The sequence below is a fragment of the Mus caroli genome, chromosome 7 (assembly GCF_900094665.2).
Source record: "Mus caroli chromosome 7, CAROLI_EIJ_v1.1, whole genome shotgun sequence".
In the NCBI taxonomy this organism is placed as follows: Eukaryota; Metazoa; Chordata; class Mammalia; order Rodentia; family Muridae; genus Mus; species Mus caroli.
Window position 1 is genome coordinate 92,489,323 of NC_034576.1, and position 14,738 is coordinate 92,504,060.

The 14,738-nt window shown below is 40.8% G+C and overlaps 1 protein-coding gene across 3 annotated transcripts in view; it reads right to left on the bottom strand.

The window, feature by feature from the left end:
- Tmem135 (transmembrane protein 135) overlaps positions 1 to 14,738 on the bottom strand; it is a 248,571-nt gene that overhangs the window by 200,127 nt on the left and 33,706 nt on the right. Inside the window, exon 1 of one of the 3 annotated variants that reach the window (XM_029479325.1) lies at positions 7,654 to 7,718. The exons of the other annotated variants lie outside the window; for them this stretch is intronic. The gene's annotated coding sequence lies outside the window, so the exon portion shown is untranslated. Of the gene's footprint in view, positions 1 to 7,653; positions 7,719 to 14,738 lie in introns of those variants that run through there. 3 annotated transcript variants of the gene reach the window in all.

Here is a 14,738-nt window from a genome sequence, read left to right on the forward strand (position 1 = left end):
TCCTTGGATATCTACACAGTGGCCAAGAGTAAGAATGAACATTGGCTCTTTCATCTTGTGGCATACTATACAGACATGCACACTGTCTTGTAATTTAATAAATATTTGATCGAATGGAACTGAGCAAAAAAAAAAAAAAAAAAAAAAAAAACCATGGGTTCCTTGTTATACTGTATATTTGTTTGTATTTCAAATTTTTAAATGTGGGCCAGGGTGAGGTCTTATGGGATCAAAATACTTGTAGTACAGCTCCTAATAACCCTGGAACCTGTGAGAGAGTCCAGATGTGATGGCTACATCTGTAATCTCAGTTACTCCTACAGTGAGATAGGGTGCAGAAGCAGAAGAAACAACTGGATGCTCATAGGCTAGCTAGCCCTGAGAAAAGCTGCAGAAACAAGGAAGACCCTGCCTCGACAACATGAACAGCAAAACCAAGTCTTGTACGTTTGCCCTCTGACCCCTTCTCCCCACATACACACACACACACACACACACACACACACACACACACACAATTTAATCTGATGGCATTCCTTATTGGTAATTTTAAATGATTGATAAAACCCTTTTTTTATTGTTTGGGCTAGTAGCCAACTAGTAACCAATATAAATGGAAACAAACATATAAGCATTTGTTGGCTGTTTTTGATTATAAAGTCTTAAGTCTGTTCAGGAATGTATTTTGAAAATCCACCCCTTTTATTCCAATTTATCTAAGTTGACACTCTCTGCAATCTAAACCCACTAATATTTACACCTCCAAATTTATCTAATTCTGCATGACCTATGAGTACAGAAATTGAATCCCCAAAGAATCGCAGTTTCACAATTTGGCTAACTCTAACTCTTTAACTTGCACAAAATTCTTCTTGAATTATTGTTGACAAGCCAGATATCTATGGGTTGAGAAAAAGAAATCAAAATTAGTTCCATATTTGTGTGTCAGAGAAAGAGCTGTGGTCCCTGGAAAGGGGCGGCTCTTTCCTTCTGCCTGGATCTTCAGCTAGACTCTTTTTACAAATGATAACCTTAGAAAAGCGCAGGCTGCTGTGATAGATGGTCCTCCTACTTGGAATTTGAGCTCTATCTAAAAACAGGCCAAGGGTTATTTTTAAGGCTCGAGTAGAAATAGTGTCTTATATTTCTTCATTTCAGATCTCCAAATGGCTTTTTCAAGATGTGGAAGCTGTCATTTATCTTGAAGCAGATAAGCCCTTGGTTTGGAGACAGTGACCTACATGGGCCAGGTGATTCTGCTTTTACTGAGCCAGATGCTTCCGGAGTGGAAACTTGACAGATGGGTTTCCAGAGAGCTAAGCTTTTTGGAATAAGAATATTCCATTTCTATGTCTACTATGCACTATTTATTTTAGTAGAAATGCTTGGGCTTCCTGTCTAAACAGCTTCTCACAAGGGATTTCAGAAGTGAATACTTTGGGATGACAGAAAACTACAGTTCCTGTTTCAAGCTCACACTGGATAAAAAGCCATAAAAACAAATGGGACTGGGCAAGGCCTGGTGTATAAAGACTGGCCTGCTATTATCCCATAGGTAGAGTCACTCAGACATGATCTTTGGTAGTGTAATCCCATAGGATATTTGGCTTTTATGTGATGATCCCACAGAAGCTACAGGGCTTTGAACTGCGAATTACCAGAGCTTCCTAGAGAGTGTGGGCAGGAAATGAGGTTATAGAAACTCAAGGAACACACTCTGTCTTCTGTTTGGGACTTTTAGTAGAATAAAATACACTGGAGGTCAGTCCCAAAGGAAGCCGATAAGCAGACTTCGCCAGATAGCCCAATATGAGGAACTAGGGAGAGAAGCACTTTTGAAAATCCCAAGCTACACAGTCTGTGCTTTTGAAGAACTTGGAGCATTCTTGATTAGTCATTTTTAAAATAAGTCCATCCTATAACACAGATCCAGCAATGGGAATATCTAACAAAGAACACAAATGTCTTTCCTCACCCACTGAGTCCAATATAGCTGAGGTGTCATCAGGTCTAAGACTGTAGGAAGAAAGAAGAAGAGCGATGGAGCAATGGTGAGAATCTGGAGGTGCAGGTGGCCAGGGAAGTATGGATGAGTGGGACATACGAGCAACTGTAAGGTGTAATAGCAGACCAGTGAAAGAAAAGCCTCATAAAAGACATTGCTGTCATCAGATGAGATGAAAGTTTAAACCACAGTAATTCAGACATGACAAGGCAAACCTGACCTCATCTCTAATCACAGTGTAGTGGAGTCAGGGAAAACTGGCTATACATATCCAGAATGCACCATAAAATACATCTTTGTACCTGAGCGGCCATTTAATGTAAGGCTTGGGCAATCTAACAAACCCTATGGGAGTCTCATAATTTATGGAAAGTACATTCACTGCTTCATGGACATCGCCCTTTGACCTATATTTTATTAATAGCATACCAAGTCCCATCAGGTACCAAGCAGTGCAGAAGAAACAGGAACAGGTCCAATGTAAACTTTTCAGAGTTCAAGGTAGAATTATGATCGTATGTTTAGTATGTTCATATGAGTGGTGAACGTGGAGGCACTCTCTCTCATGAGGATCCCTTTTCTTCTAGGTATTCTGAGGATGCTCTGCTGAGAACAGACCAATTACATGGTCTCTTTGGCTTTCACTTCAAACTAAGTCCTGTATCTATGCATCCACTACTACTGAATGATACCTTGTGGTGTTACTGAAACGTGGTCTCTTCCTTCTGATCATGTTGCCAGATCAGCTCACGGTATGGAGGTTACATCATGACTGAGCCCATCTCTCGATGCCATGCCTAGTAGAAAATGGCACTGTGCTATATCTTCTTGTCTGTAGCATTCTGATCTGAGTCCTTTTCATCTAATGGGATCACTCTCCCTCAGACACCATCAAGCTGTGAAACCTCACGTTAGCTACTCAGATGCTAACCAGACTGCACTTCACAGACTGCACAACCAGAGACCAGCTTCCCTTGCATTTTAACCCTAAAAATACAAAGGCCCTATTCTCACTCCTTTCTCAGACAGGGGGCCCTTTCATGCCTCCAGCTAAAGAGACATCTTTGGTGGTCTACAGGGTCACCACTCTCCTGGCATCATTTCTTCGTTGACCTTTACATGCTGAAGGTTCTTCCTTACAAATGGAATTTAGAAAGCCTGAGGTAAGAGCCCAAACTCCAAATCCCAGGATTCCTGCTTCTTGAGAAGCCATAGCTTTTGTGCCTCAATAATCCTTCCCCCAAATTTCATTCCTTCCAAGACATTCTTTTATCAAAGATTAAAAGAAAGTAAATGCGTGACTTTGTGAGTTCTCTTCTGCAAGAAGATCTTATGTTGACTATAGGGACTTTACGTATAAGATTCAGCTCCTCCTTTGTCTACACTCAGCATCTTCCATTATAAGTATAATATCCGTCAAAAAGCACGGACACTATAAAATAGATGGTCACATATAGGTAAAAGCTCAAGTGCTTGGGGGTCTGAAAAAAGGATCAGGATGGGTTCCAAGAATTTGAAATTAGTCTTGAAAGCATTCTAGGAGTTGGCCTGGTAAGCAGGGGATTTATTAAGGCACCCTAGGCATTCATTCATCTCTTGTTCATTCTACAAATACTACTGGATATGCACAGTGTGTGAGACCCTACTCTAATTGTTGGGAAGCGGGCAGGGGCCAGCAAGAGACCTTTTCTGGAGGCAGAGAGAAGGCAACGAGTTGTGACAGCATAATGCCTTGTCTGGGTCTCTCCTGGTGAGTCTTCTGCTGGTGATTCTGATTGCAGCTCTATCTGGAGCTCACTAGAGTTAAAACTCTTTCATTGGGAAAGGCTGGAGAAATGAACATTTTAACTGAAGACCTTATAAATACTATGGCATTAGAAGTGCATTGTAAATGCTTCAGGAACAAAGCAGAAATTGAACCTTACAAGTTGTGGAAAACGAATGGCTAAAAATTACGGGATGAATAGGAGTTCTATTAGGGAAAGACAGGAGGGACATGTAGCGGAAGGAACTTCCTGTTTAAGGTAAACAAGGTGTAAAGGCTGGGGTCTTTATCAAACATGAAACTCTGCCACAACCATTTTTGTTGAGGGATGACACCGCAGGCCAATCATCCTGGTGTTATATATTCGTCCAGTAAAATTAGTCAGGAAGGACTAGGGAGGTAGCTCAGTAGTGGAAAAGCTGACCAGCATACACAAGGCCATATGTTCAATTCCCAGCAACACACACACAAACACACACACACACACACACACACAGAGAGAGAGAGAGAGAGAGAGAGAGAGAGAGAGAGAAGAGAACTAAGCCAGAAAGTTCACTGAGAGCAAAGTAAATGAAGTCAAAATACTCTGTCAGTCAGCCAATTCATTGATCAGAAGAAAATCAGTGCACATTAAAACTAAAATTTCAAATAGTATAGGAACTGCACAACGTAGAGGTTAACTACTCTTTATTGCTATTGCCACTCACAAGTGGAGCCTCACTTTTCAGCTTAGCATCAGTTGTTTCTTAGTGTATTTACACTTCCCCCACATAGAACTTAGGAAATCACTTCAGATTTACTATTTTTTTAACTTGACAGTTTTTTGGCTAGCTTTTTATGTTAATGTATAGAATTGCATATTCTATTCTTTTTAAATGCTTTTTGTTTTAATCATATTTTATCCCTCACATTACATAAAGGGAAAAAATTAGAGAACTCTATGTAATTCCGGGGTCTGTCTTTACCTCTATCTTCCATTTCCCATAGGTAATGGTTGCTGTCTGTTAAAAATACGTTCGACTACTTTTTCTCTATCGTTTTTCTCTTTCCCTCCCCAGGCACATTTCCCACAGTTTTGGATTTTCTGCTTTCATAAATGAAATGATGAACAATGCTAACTTTCAGTCTTTATCAAATTTCAAAGCCCAAAGAACACTCAGAAGAACTGCACTCTGCCGATCACACTAAAGCCCTTTTCCCTCAAGGCCGTCTGCTCCTATCTTGCTTGCACTGCTTGTATTGTAGCCACTGAAAACATATCATAATAACTGGGAATGGAACCACTCAAAAGAACAAGGTGTGTTAGTAAGCTCTCAGGCCCTTGGCTCTCTCTTCAAGCTTTAGCATTATAAAACCAATCCAAGAAGAAACAAATATAGAAAGGGATTTGAGGGAGAAATATGGACATTTGGGAGCCCTTGGGCCCCTAAACCATTGGTTTTAGATGTGGTTCACTCCAGGACTTGGGCTGCTTTCCCTCTTGCAGTCAGGAAGACAGAGCTTGAAGCATGTAAAATCTTGGATAAAATGCAACAAGGAAGGTCGGTGATTGGAAGAGAAATGTGCAAGAGCCAAGTGGGAATTAACTCAAAGGCATTATGAAAGTTAGCTTTAGTGTGTCAGAACTGCAGACTCTGTTCTGTATTTCTCAACAAGTACCCTATAGGAACTTTGTAAAGCCCCAGAGTCCTTAAATAATGTTACTTAAGGCAATTTCATGTGTCTAGTTATACAGATTATTTGAGAATTTTTGAGCAAGAAATGATCTCCAAATACCCTTGTGTTCACTGATATCCTAAGGTAAAGGAATGCCCTGGAAGGCTTCCCATTTTCCAAATGTAATATTTTCCAAAATAAATGTCAGAGTAACTGCATGGCTGATAGCATGTGAACATTTTAATTCACACAATAATATTCTGGGGTTTATGGAAGCTTGGCCTTTGTCCAGGAAGTTTGGAACTCCAAAAACTGGCTGTTTCTTCTCTGTAGGGGGAAGAAGGGACATGTGACCCAGAATTGGTAAATTGGAGAGGAGGTCACCAACTACGCAGAGTTAAAGAAAGCAAAGTGAAGTGTGAGCTGCAGTGGGAAGGCAGCCAGCTGTATGGAAGGGAAGACTGGTTACCATTACAGGCTTCCAAATTAGGGCCTAGGAGAGACAAGAGGGGAGAACTTTACTACCCTTTGCTTCTCTCTCTCTCTCTCTCTCTCTCTCTCTCTCTCTCTCTCTCTCTCTCTCTCTCTCTCCTGGGGGGTAGGGCTAGCATAATGACATCCAGATGTAACCCTGGGATGCCAGGGATCCCCACTTCAGTTTTACCACAAGTCCAGCATATGTAGCTGTCATGTTTGCCTCTTTCAAGGAGCCTACCCAAATGGGTTTGATTGCCACCACCAGATGACATCACATTCTGGGGATGATCTGTACTTTTGTCTGTTCTGTCATAGTCTGGGAGATTCTTGAGACTAAGACATAAAATGCACACAATTTTTAATGTACAATATTGATTGACTGAATCTCTCTGGGTAGAAATGATCCCTGCCCTCTAGGAGTTCCCTTGATGCATTCCATGTACGTCATTCTGGAATCTTCTTCACATTCTATATTGGACTATCATTTCCGCACATGTTACCACCTCTATTAGACTCGTAATTCTTTGGTAATAGAGATGAGATAACGAATGTAAATTATTGGTACCATGTCTGATGAACAAATGATGGCTGTCATTATTTTTATAATGAGGTGCCTAGACAATCAAAAAGCTTTTCCTAAATATGAACATGAAAAACTTAAGAAAATCACACTGAAACAGAATATCTTTACTTTGTAAGTCACATCAGTAAACTATGCAACTGCAAGAAACCCACTGGCTTGAAATAAGGGAATAATGGGAGAGATCTAGTGTCTCTTGTTAGATGTGTCTCTTCTTTCCCATTCCCCGTAGAGAGAAAGCTGAGATAGGGTTAAGGATGTGAGTCAGTGGTGAGCTATATTATCCAAGGGGCACTATGCATGATGGATATATTATAAAGGGTGGACTATGGATGAGGCCACAGCACTTGTTCAAAGTGGCAGCTCAGAGAAAAGGAAAATAGGCTCTGGCCTGTTTGAGGTTCCTGGTTATATCACCTCAAATGGATTGGGAACAAGGGCTTCTAAGAAGCTCTTGTTATAAAGGAAGGACCATCTGCATAGGGCTGGGCCAGCAAAGGTTTCTGAAGAAGGCTGCATGCTACTGGGAAATAATGAAGGATGCTGATTGTAGACAAAGGCCTCTGAGGAGTTAAATCTTACAAGTAAAGTCCCTGTAGACAGCATTGGATCTGAGTAGCGTCTTCTCAGAATTATTTAAAAAAATCAAAACATAGCTTCCGTCCAAAGAGCTCTGACGTGCCTCTAAAAGGCAGGTGAGACTAGTAAACTAATCAACCAAACTCAATCAACCAAACCCAAGCCCAGGAGCCCGTGAAGACACACAGCAGGGACCCAATATGACACAACAGAACACTGAAGTGCTTGGGTCGATATCTCACTGGTCTCCAGACCTGGCATTTTGGTCATAACCCACTTTGGACCAAAGAAATGAATTCTTAAAGAATTCAGGAGGAAGAGATGCTGAGTTCCTGCCAATAAAGCTTGGGAGATAGTACCCTTAGCTGAGGAAATTAAAGAGATAATAATTTGGGTGCTAAATGAGATCCTGGAGCTTTTAGACCATTTACCGTCAACCCTACTCTCAGATCATTTGGCACACAGCTAGCACCAAGTGGGTGCAACCAAGGAAGTCACAACTTTTCATGTGGAATCTGGAGAGAGAGAGAGAGAGAGAGAGAGAGAATTTCCAATGTGAAGCAGTCCACGAAGGCACCTTAGCCACAGTACCTTTCTGAGTTCCTTTCAGCTCAGGTCTGACCTGGAAGCCTGCAACGCTTCGCCTGCCGCTCCTCCTGTAAGGACAAGGCAGCTAAGACTGGGTTTTCTCCAATGTTCTTTTTTTTTTTTTTCCTACGTATGTGCTCAGCTCATGGTGATCACTGACCTTCCTATTGCTGGATAATAGTCTATTGTATATATGACACAGTTTCTTAATCTATCCAACTAAAAGCAGACACTGAAGGCCGTTGTCAAGTCTTCACTGCTGTAAAGATTGTTGCGATTTGAATGGGAGTCCATACTTTTTTTTTTTTGAAGAATTTATTTCATTTTCTAGAAACAAAATAAAATGGGAAATGGGAGTGCTAAGTGATATGGTGGCCCTCCCTTTAATTTTGGACCTCTGTTTAATTCTTCCATGCTCTTTTCCATAATGCCTCTACCAATTCACATGCCCACCAGCAGTGTGCGAGGATTCTCTTTTCTCTGCGTCCTTAACCAACACCGTGAGCTCTTACCGTTTTAAATGTTAGATTACTTTACTTTTTCTTATTCTTTCATTCATTCACTTATGATTGTGTTTGGATGGGTGCCTAAGTGTCATGGCGCCTCTGTATAAGTCGCAGAACAACTACATAGGGTCGTCTCTTCTTCCGCATTGATCTGAATCTCCAGAGTTTTACAGAAAGTATTTGGCCCCTGAGCCATCATTCTGGCTCTCTTGTCTTTTTCCTAATAACCATTCAGACAGGTAGTATCATGTCTTACTGCAGCTTTGATTTGCATTTCTCTGGAGATTTGTGATACTGAACACCTTTGGGAAGGGTAGGAATTTTCTTTGAATTTTCTATTCAAGTCTTTTGCCCATTTTTAGATTGGATTATTTGATTTGCGCTATTAAGTTGCAGAAGTGCCTTGTATTTGTTTTGGAACATTATCCCCTCATTGGCTATATGGTTTGTAAACATTTTCCTCCAAGTCCAGGGGTCGCTTCTCCATTGTGTTGATTGTTCTTTGCCTGTGCAGAAGGTTGCACTCTGATGCAACCTCGGATGCAGTTCCACGTCTTTGGTTCTGCTTTTGTTGCCCGAGTACTTTGATGTCCTTTTAAGGTCTTCAGCAACCCTCTGATTGCCAAGGCCAGTGAATACTTCCTATTGTTTCCCTTGATTTCTATTGAGTATTTGATATCCCCATTACTGCTCTGATAGAAGTCTCTCCTCCCTTTGTTTCCTGATAACCTCTTCTGATTCTCTGGATGGGTCTCAGTGCCCCTGCTGTCTTTCTTACCTGGATCCTTCTTCCAGCCCAATCATTTCATCTTTCCCAGACCCTAATCCTCCACCTGTCCCCACTTTCACTTGGTAAACAGCCACCTTGCCTCAATTATCATTTCTAATCTAATTATTCCTTTTCTTTCTTTCTCTTCCTTTTCTTCCTTCCTTCCTTTCTTCCTTCCTTCCTTCCTTTCTTTCTTTCTTTCTTTCTTTCTTTCTTTCTTTCTTTCTTTCTTTCTTTCTTTCTTTCTTTCTTTCTTTCTTTCTGCCTGAGACATTTTCTTACTATGTAAGTCTTGCTATGGCTTTAATTTCTACATTCTCTCCCTCAGATTCCCAAGTGCTGCAATCACGGCTAATTACTCCTAAATACATATTTAAACTTCTACCTTACTCTCCAGACCTGTATTTTTGTCCGCTCCATTTGAATTCCCACTGTGAATTTAGACTATATAACAGAAAATCTGTTTTTCACCCCCAAGCAACACTTCCCTGCAGTCAATTCCTACAAGAATGTTTACTATAGGTCCTCATTCATTTAAGCTAACCAAAGGTTGGTCTGAGAGATGGCTCTATGAGTAAGAGCCTTTGCTAACCTGAGCTCAGACCCCATCACCCATGCTAAAAAGCCCAGTACCGCCATGCACATAAACCTTTGATCTCCATGCCAGGAGGTGCAGAGACAGAGTTTTCTGAATAACAACCTAGTTCTAGATTCAAGCCAGCTCTGTCTCAGTGGCATGAGGCAGAAAGCTTCATATCTAGCAGGACACACAATGACTTGCTTTGGACTCTGAACATGCACACATCCCGGCATACCCAAGTGCATATGCCACGCTAATGTGCACACATGCACACAGAACCTTGCTCTTCCTTACCACTCTCCCCATCAATAGCCATCTACCTTCTGAGTTCTCTTGTTTAAAACTTCAAACCACTCCCTTTTCTCCATCCTCTAGGGCACAATCTTGATTTAGACATCACTGAGTCTTCCTCAAATATTCCAGCAGCAACTGTTAGGTCCATCAGTTTGTATTTTTAAAGTACCTAGTAAATTCCTTGGCCAACTGCATTCTCAAAGCTGAACAGAACCATAGTGGGGCTGCTAGAAAAGAGCATGGGTAATTTACTTTTAAGGTAGGCCACGTGTGGTGACACACATCTGTAATCCCAACATCTGGAGGGCAGAGGCAGGAGGATTACTGCAAGTATGAGGCCAGCCTGTTCTACACAGAGAGCTCGAGCCACCCAGTCAGGGCTACAGGGCAAGACTCTATTTCAAAACTAGCAGAAGTCCAGCAAATTTAAAGTCATCTCTAGAGCAACCCTGTACTCGCTATATTCTGATACACTTTATCGTAAGTGGGGAAACGAATCATGGGAGCTAATACACTAAGAATCATACTACCCTGCGACTGACCCGAGAAAGGGCATGTGAATACCATTCACCATGTATCAGGCAGAAGAACAGCTGGAAGTCAGTTGCTAATGTCTCCATGACTGCCATTTTCCAAAATCTTGCTATAACCAATGTCCAGGGATACTCAGGTGGTCTGAGTAATGATGAATCTAAGGCACGTCACGGCAAAATAGATACTGTGATGTTCGTTTAATAGATGTCATAAAAATAAAAGTGCCAAACAAAATGATAATAATAACATAGCTATATTTTGGACGATGCCTTTGCTCCTTGCTATTAAGATAAATAGGAATTCCACTTACAACATTAGTTTGTGAGCCAAAATGACATTTTCTGATTCATTGCTGTCACAATAAAAACAGTTTTGGTAATGGCCCTGAAAATGACAATCCCTTTGATCCACATGCACAGAAGGGGTGGTTTTGACTTTGTATCTAGAAATGTTTAAAATCTTATCTCCAGCAAAGAAATTGCTTCACCCCTTGAAGCAATTCGAGAAAGAGAGTCACTCACATTTGCTTCTCAGACTCATGTGTGCACATGTATGCATGCATGTGCATGTGCATATACATGTGTGTTTGCACATGTATATGTTTCAGCAGAACTATGTCTCCCAGAGTTATATAGTCATATCCTATGAGTTCAGGAACATCTGTATCTTTATGGTAATTCTTCTTGTCTGCTTTCAATCATTATTCATTGCTGCATAGGCTTCACCAATACACAGGTGGCTCATGTCACAGATTAACAACTTCTTTAAAAACTTGAGGGCAGAGTCTTGCTATGCAGCAAGCTCAACCTAGCCTTGCTGATTTCCCATTTCCTAAATTTACTACAGACTTGTAATATGACAACTAAAATAGAGAAATTCCTGAAAATTTTCAGAACTCTCTGATAAAGGAACTATGTATGGGCTTCACGAAGATGACTGTTGAGTTGATCCTTGAAGGGCACTTCCAGGCCTAATAACTGCCTTGCTCGATGGCAAACAACTGACAAAATCACACTGTGATCTGGGAACAATCAGAAATGTGGTGTGTCTGTGTTGAGAGAGGGCAGGATGTAGAATAGCATCATGAGAAACTAGGTCAGGGTCAGAAGGTGGAAAGCCTCACATGTCATGGCAGATACTGAGAATTTGATAGGGCCCCTAATATCGGCTCCAAACCCAACAAAAAAAGAAATGACAACATTCCTTTATTTGTTTGTTTGCATAGTGGGCGTGGTATGTGTAGATGCTTATGCACAAAGAAGGTCTCTGAGAGGAAGGAGTCTGTGTGTGTTCTGCAGTAGGGGGCAATCTCCCCACAGAACATGTTCCTGGATGATGCAGATATGCCACCATCATTGTGTTGAATACCTACGTAGAGGGATTGATGGTAATGGCCAGACATAGTTTCAAAAATTATGGAGTCCCTAGTGGGTACTTTAATATATATAGTCAAGGTAGCTATGATCTGAGGTTAAGTAAGTCACAGAGCAGGGATGTGAACATTAGTCTCATACCAGTCGGGTCCCAATCTGAAACTTGGCAAAGCTGCCTCCACCTCCCTTCTTAGATACCATGTTGTAGTAAACTGGCTACACTTCTTCATTTTTGTCTGACTCCACTTCTGGATCTGAGACTTGTCCCTTTACTATAGAGATTTATAATCCTTTTCACATGACAATGATCCTTAATAATAAAAAATAAATCTTATTAAAAACTGATCAAAGTCCAAGAATACATTTGAACATAGTCATTTGTAAATAAATGTTTAGAATAACAATTGTCCTTTCTGCTTTCTAGCTTTTCTAGAAGACAAGGTCAATTTCTATGCACATGCAATAATACTATGGAAGATAGTGGAGATTTTTATTAGCCATGATGCTATGTTGTTTTAGTCATTGTTTTCACATCTTTTTGTATGTGTAAGTATGTGTGGGGTATCTGTAAATGTCTGTATGGCACGTGTGCACATATGTATGTTTTGGTGTATACATGCCATGGCACTTGTGGAAAGGGGATGCCAACCTCAGGTGTTCTTACCCTCCTTGCTTGAGACAACTACTTGTTTTGCTGTGCACTGCTGCACATCTCAGGCTAAGTGACCTTTGAGCTTCTGGAGGTTCTGCTGTCTCCATCTGCTCTCACCCCAGAGCCCTGGCATTGTGACATGTGTTACTGTGCCTGTCTTTTATGTGGGTTCTGGCAAACTCAGCTCCTTGGGCTTATATCATGTTTTACTCAATAAGCTGTCTCCCTCCACCTCCACTTTCTTACCATGTTTGAACCTACTTCCTTCCCTGTCTTCTTCAAATACTAAGGATATTTGGTCATTATTTGATAAAAACGACTCTCACTCCATATTGTTCTCTGCTATTTGCTTTTGTTACTTAATGATGCTATGAATAAACTTCCAAGTCAATAGATCTAGATCTAATTCATTCAAGAGATTCCAGACAAATATGATCATATCACTGTTAAGTAAACCTTTAGTTATTGATGAACATTCAGCACTTTCTTGCTCTTGCAAACAATGTTGCAATAAACATTCTTAGATGTAAATCCCATGTCTGTAAGTCAAATGTAAGTGTAATTAAAATCTCAATAGATTTGAAAGATGACTATTCCCCAAAGACCACATTCTTTTGTTACCACAAGCTTATCAACTTATCTGTGGACATATCCTGAGAACGAATAAAACACAACAGCTGAGCTCTGAAGCAAGACTACCTGGTATACATTCTAGCTCTTCTACTTTGGCCTGTAAAACCACACAATCATTAAGTTACTGCACTGTATTCAAATGCCATGGATAAAGATGGAAGGAATGATGGAATGATAACAGATATAAAATGTGTCAGCTGCTTGGTAGTGTCTGGCACATAGTAAATGGTCAAGTTCAGCCACAGTCAGGGTTATGGTGACATGGGTAGTCATATGATCAGTCCACTGTATTACTCTAGTATTTGCTTTGAATAATGATGTGGCAGAAGATGGTCCCTAGTTCACTTGGAACCCCAAATCAATAGTTATTAAAGGAGGAAACATCAAGAATTGCCAGTTGTCCCCACAATGATGTCATTTAATGTCTTTCCCCAGTGTGTTCTGCAAGTGTTTCCAAACTCTGCCTATGACATTTTGGTTTAATGGGTACAAAGGAAAAGAGCAAGCTTCCTAAACAGCACACAATAGCAGTAGCTCATGGTCATTTCGGTACAGAATCGCTGCCAAGTTTTCATGGTAATCACCAGGAAAACATCTCATTTCTCAGCCCCTCTTTTATTTGAGACGATGTCAGTGGCTTTGTGTGAAAGGAATCAAGCTCCAAAGAAAAACCGGTTTGGTTTTTTTTCTACAAAGGATGGAAAGTAAACATTACATTTTATTGAGCCACTGATTCAAGAGTGAGCCATGCTACATCTTCCTGTTCTGTTTTGTTGAAGCAGGCAGTGAGCATTCCAAGCACATATTTACACTCAGATCCAGTTTAATGTGGATCCAAACACAGAGAGATCAAATATTTGAAACTTCTTCTATAGATTACTTTTCTGATTAAGAGACAAAAGTGGTACTTAGCAAGCTTACAAACAGGAGGCTTTCAAAAGCAACTTTTAGAGAATGTGGGATGTGCTGACATCTCATTCAACACACTCCATCTGTTCACCGAGCATTGCTGCCTATAAGACATCACCGTATGCACTGGTGAGAAGGAAGCTGCTGCTGAACCAGTGAGTTTATTGAGATTACTTACAGAAGCAAACATAGTTCAGAGAGCTGCATTTCCAAGGCCCACCCCAGCATGGGTGATAAATTCCAAAACCAGAAACATTGGAGCTCTCGCACAACTTGCAGGCAGTTCTATAGGCGTGAGAGTGTCTCTTTCAGGCAACTCAGTCAGTCTGAGCCCCTCATTTGTCTGTCTTCCAGGCTGTTTGGCTGATCTGAGACTCTTCTGCGTGCCTAGGCTTGGTGAAGAGTGTATCTTAGCAGTCCTTACAGCTTGTACATGCTTGGGACAGAGGGGAGATCTAGTGTATTTGCCATTTTCAGGGACTTCCTGAAGCTTCTGAGTTGTTTTCTCTATTGAGTCTTAATTAGCCTATTTTGAAACCTCCTGAATCTTAGTGAGTTTCCCTATATGAGAAAATGTATTATCTCTGAAGAAATTGCCATACAGCAGAAACAGAAAGAGAAATATGGCAGGATCAGGACACTGTGGCCAAAATTCCATTAGAAAACAAAAAACATAGGCAGTAATATACCATGCATTTGGTCTTTGTTGGTGTTCACTGAAAGTAAACTCCATTTAATCTGCCTTAAATTAATAAAGAAATATTGGGCGCGGGACCTGAAACCGCATTAGTTAGGGAAGCAGAAAACCAACCTGAGTAGGGCCACAAGCCTCTTCAGG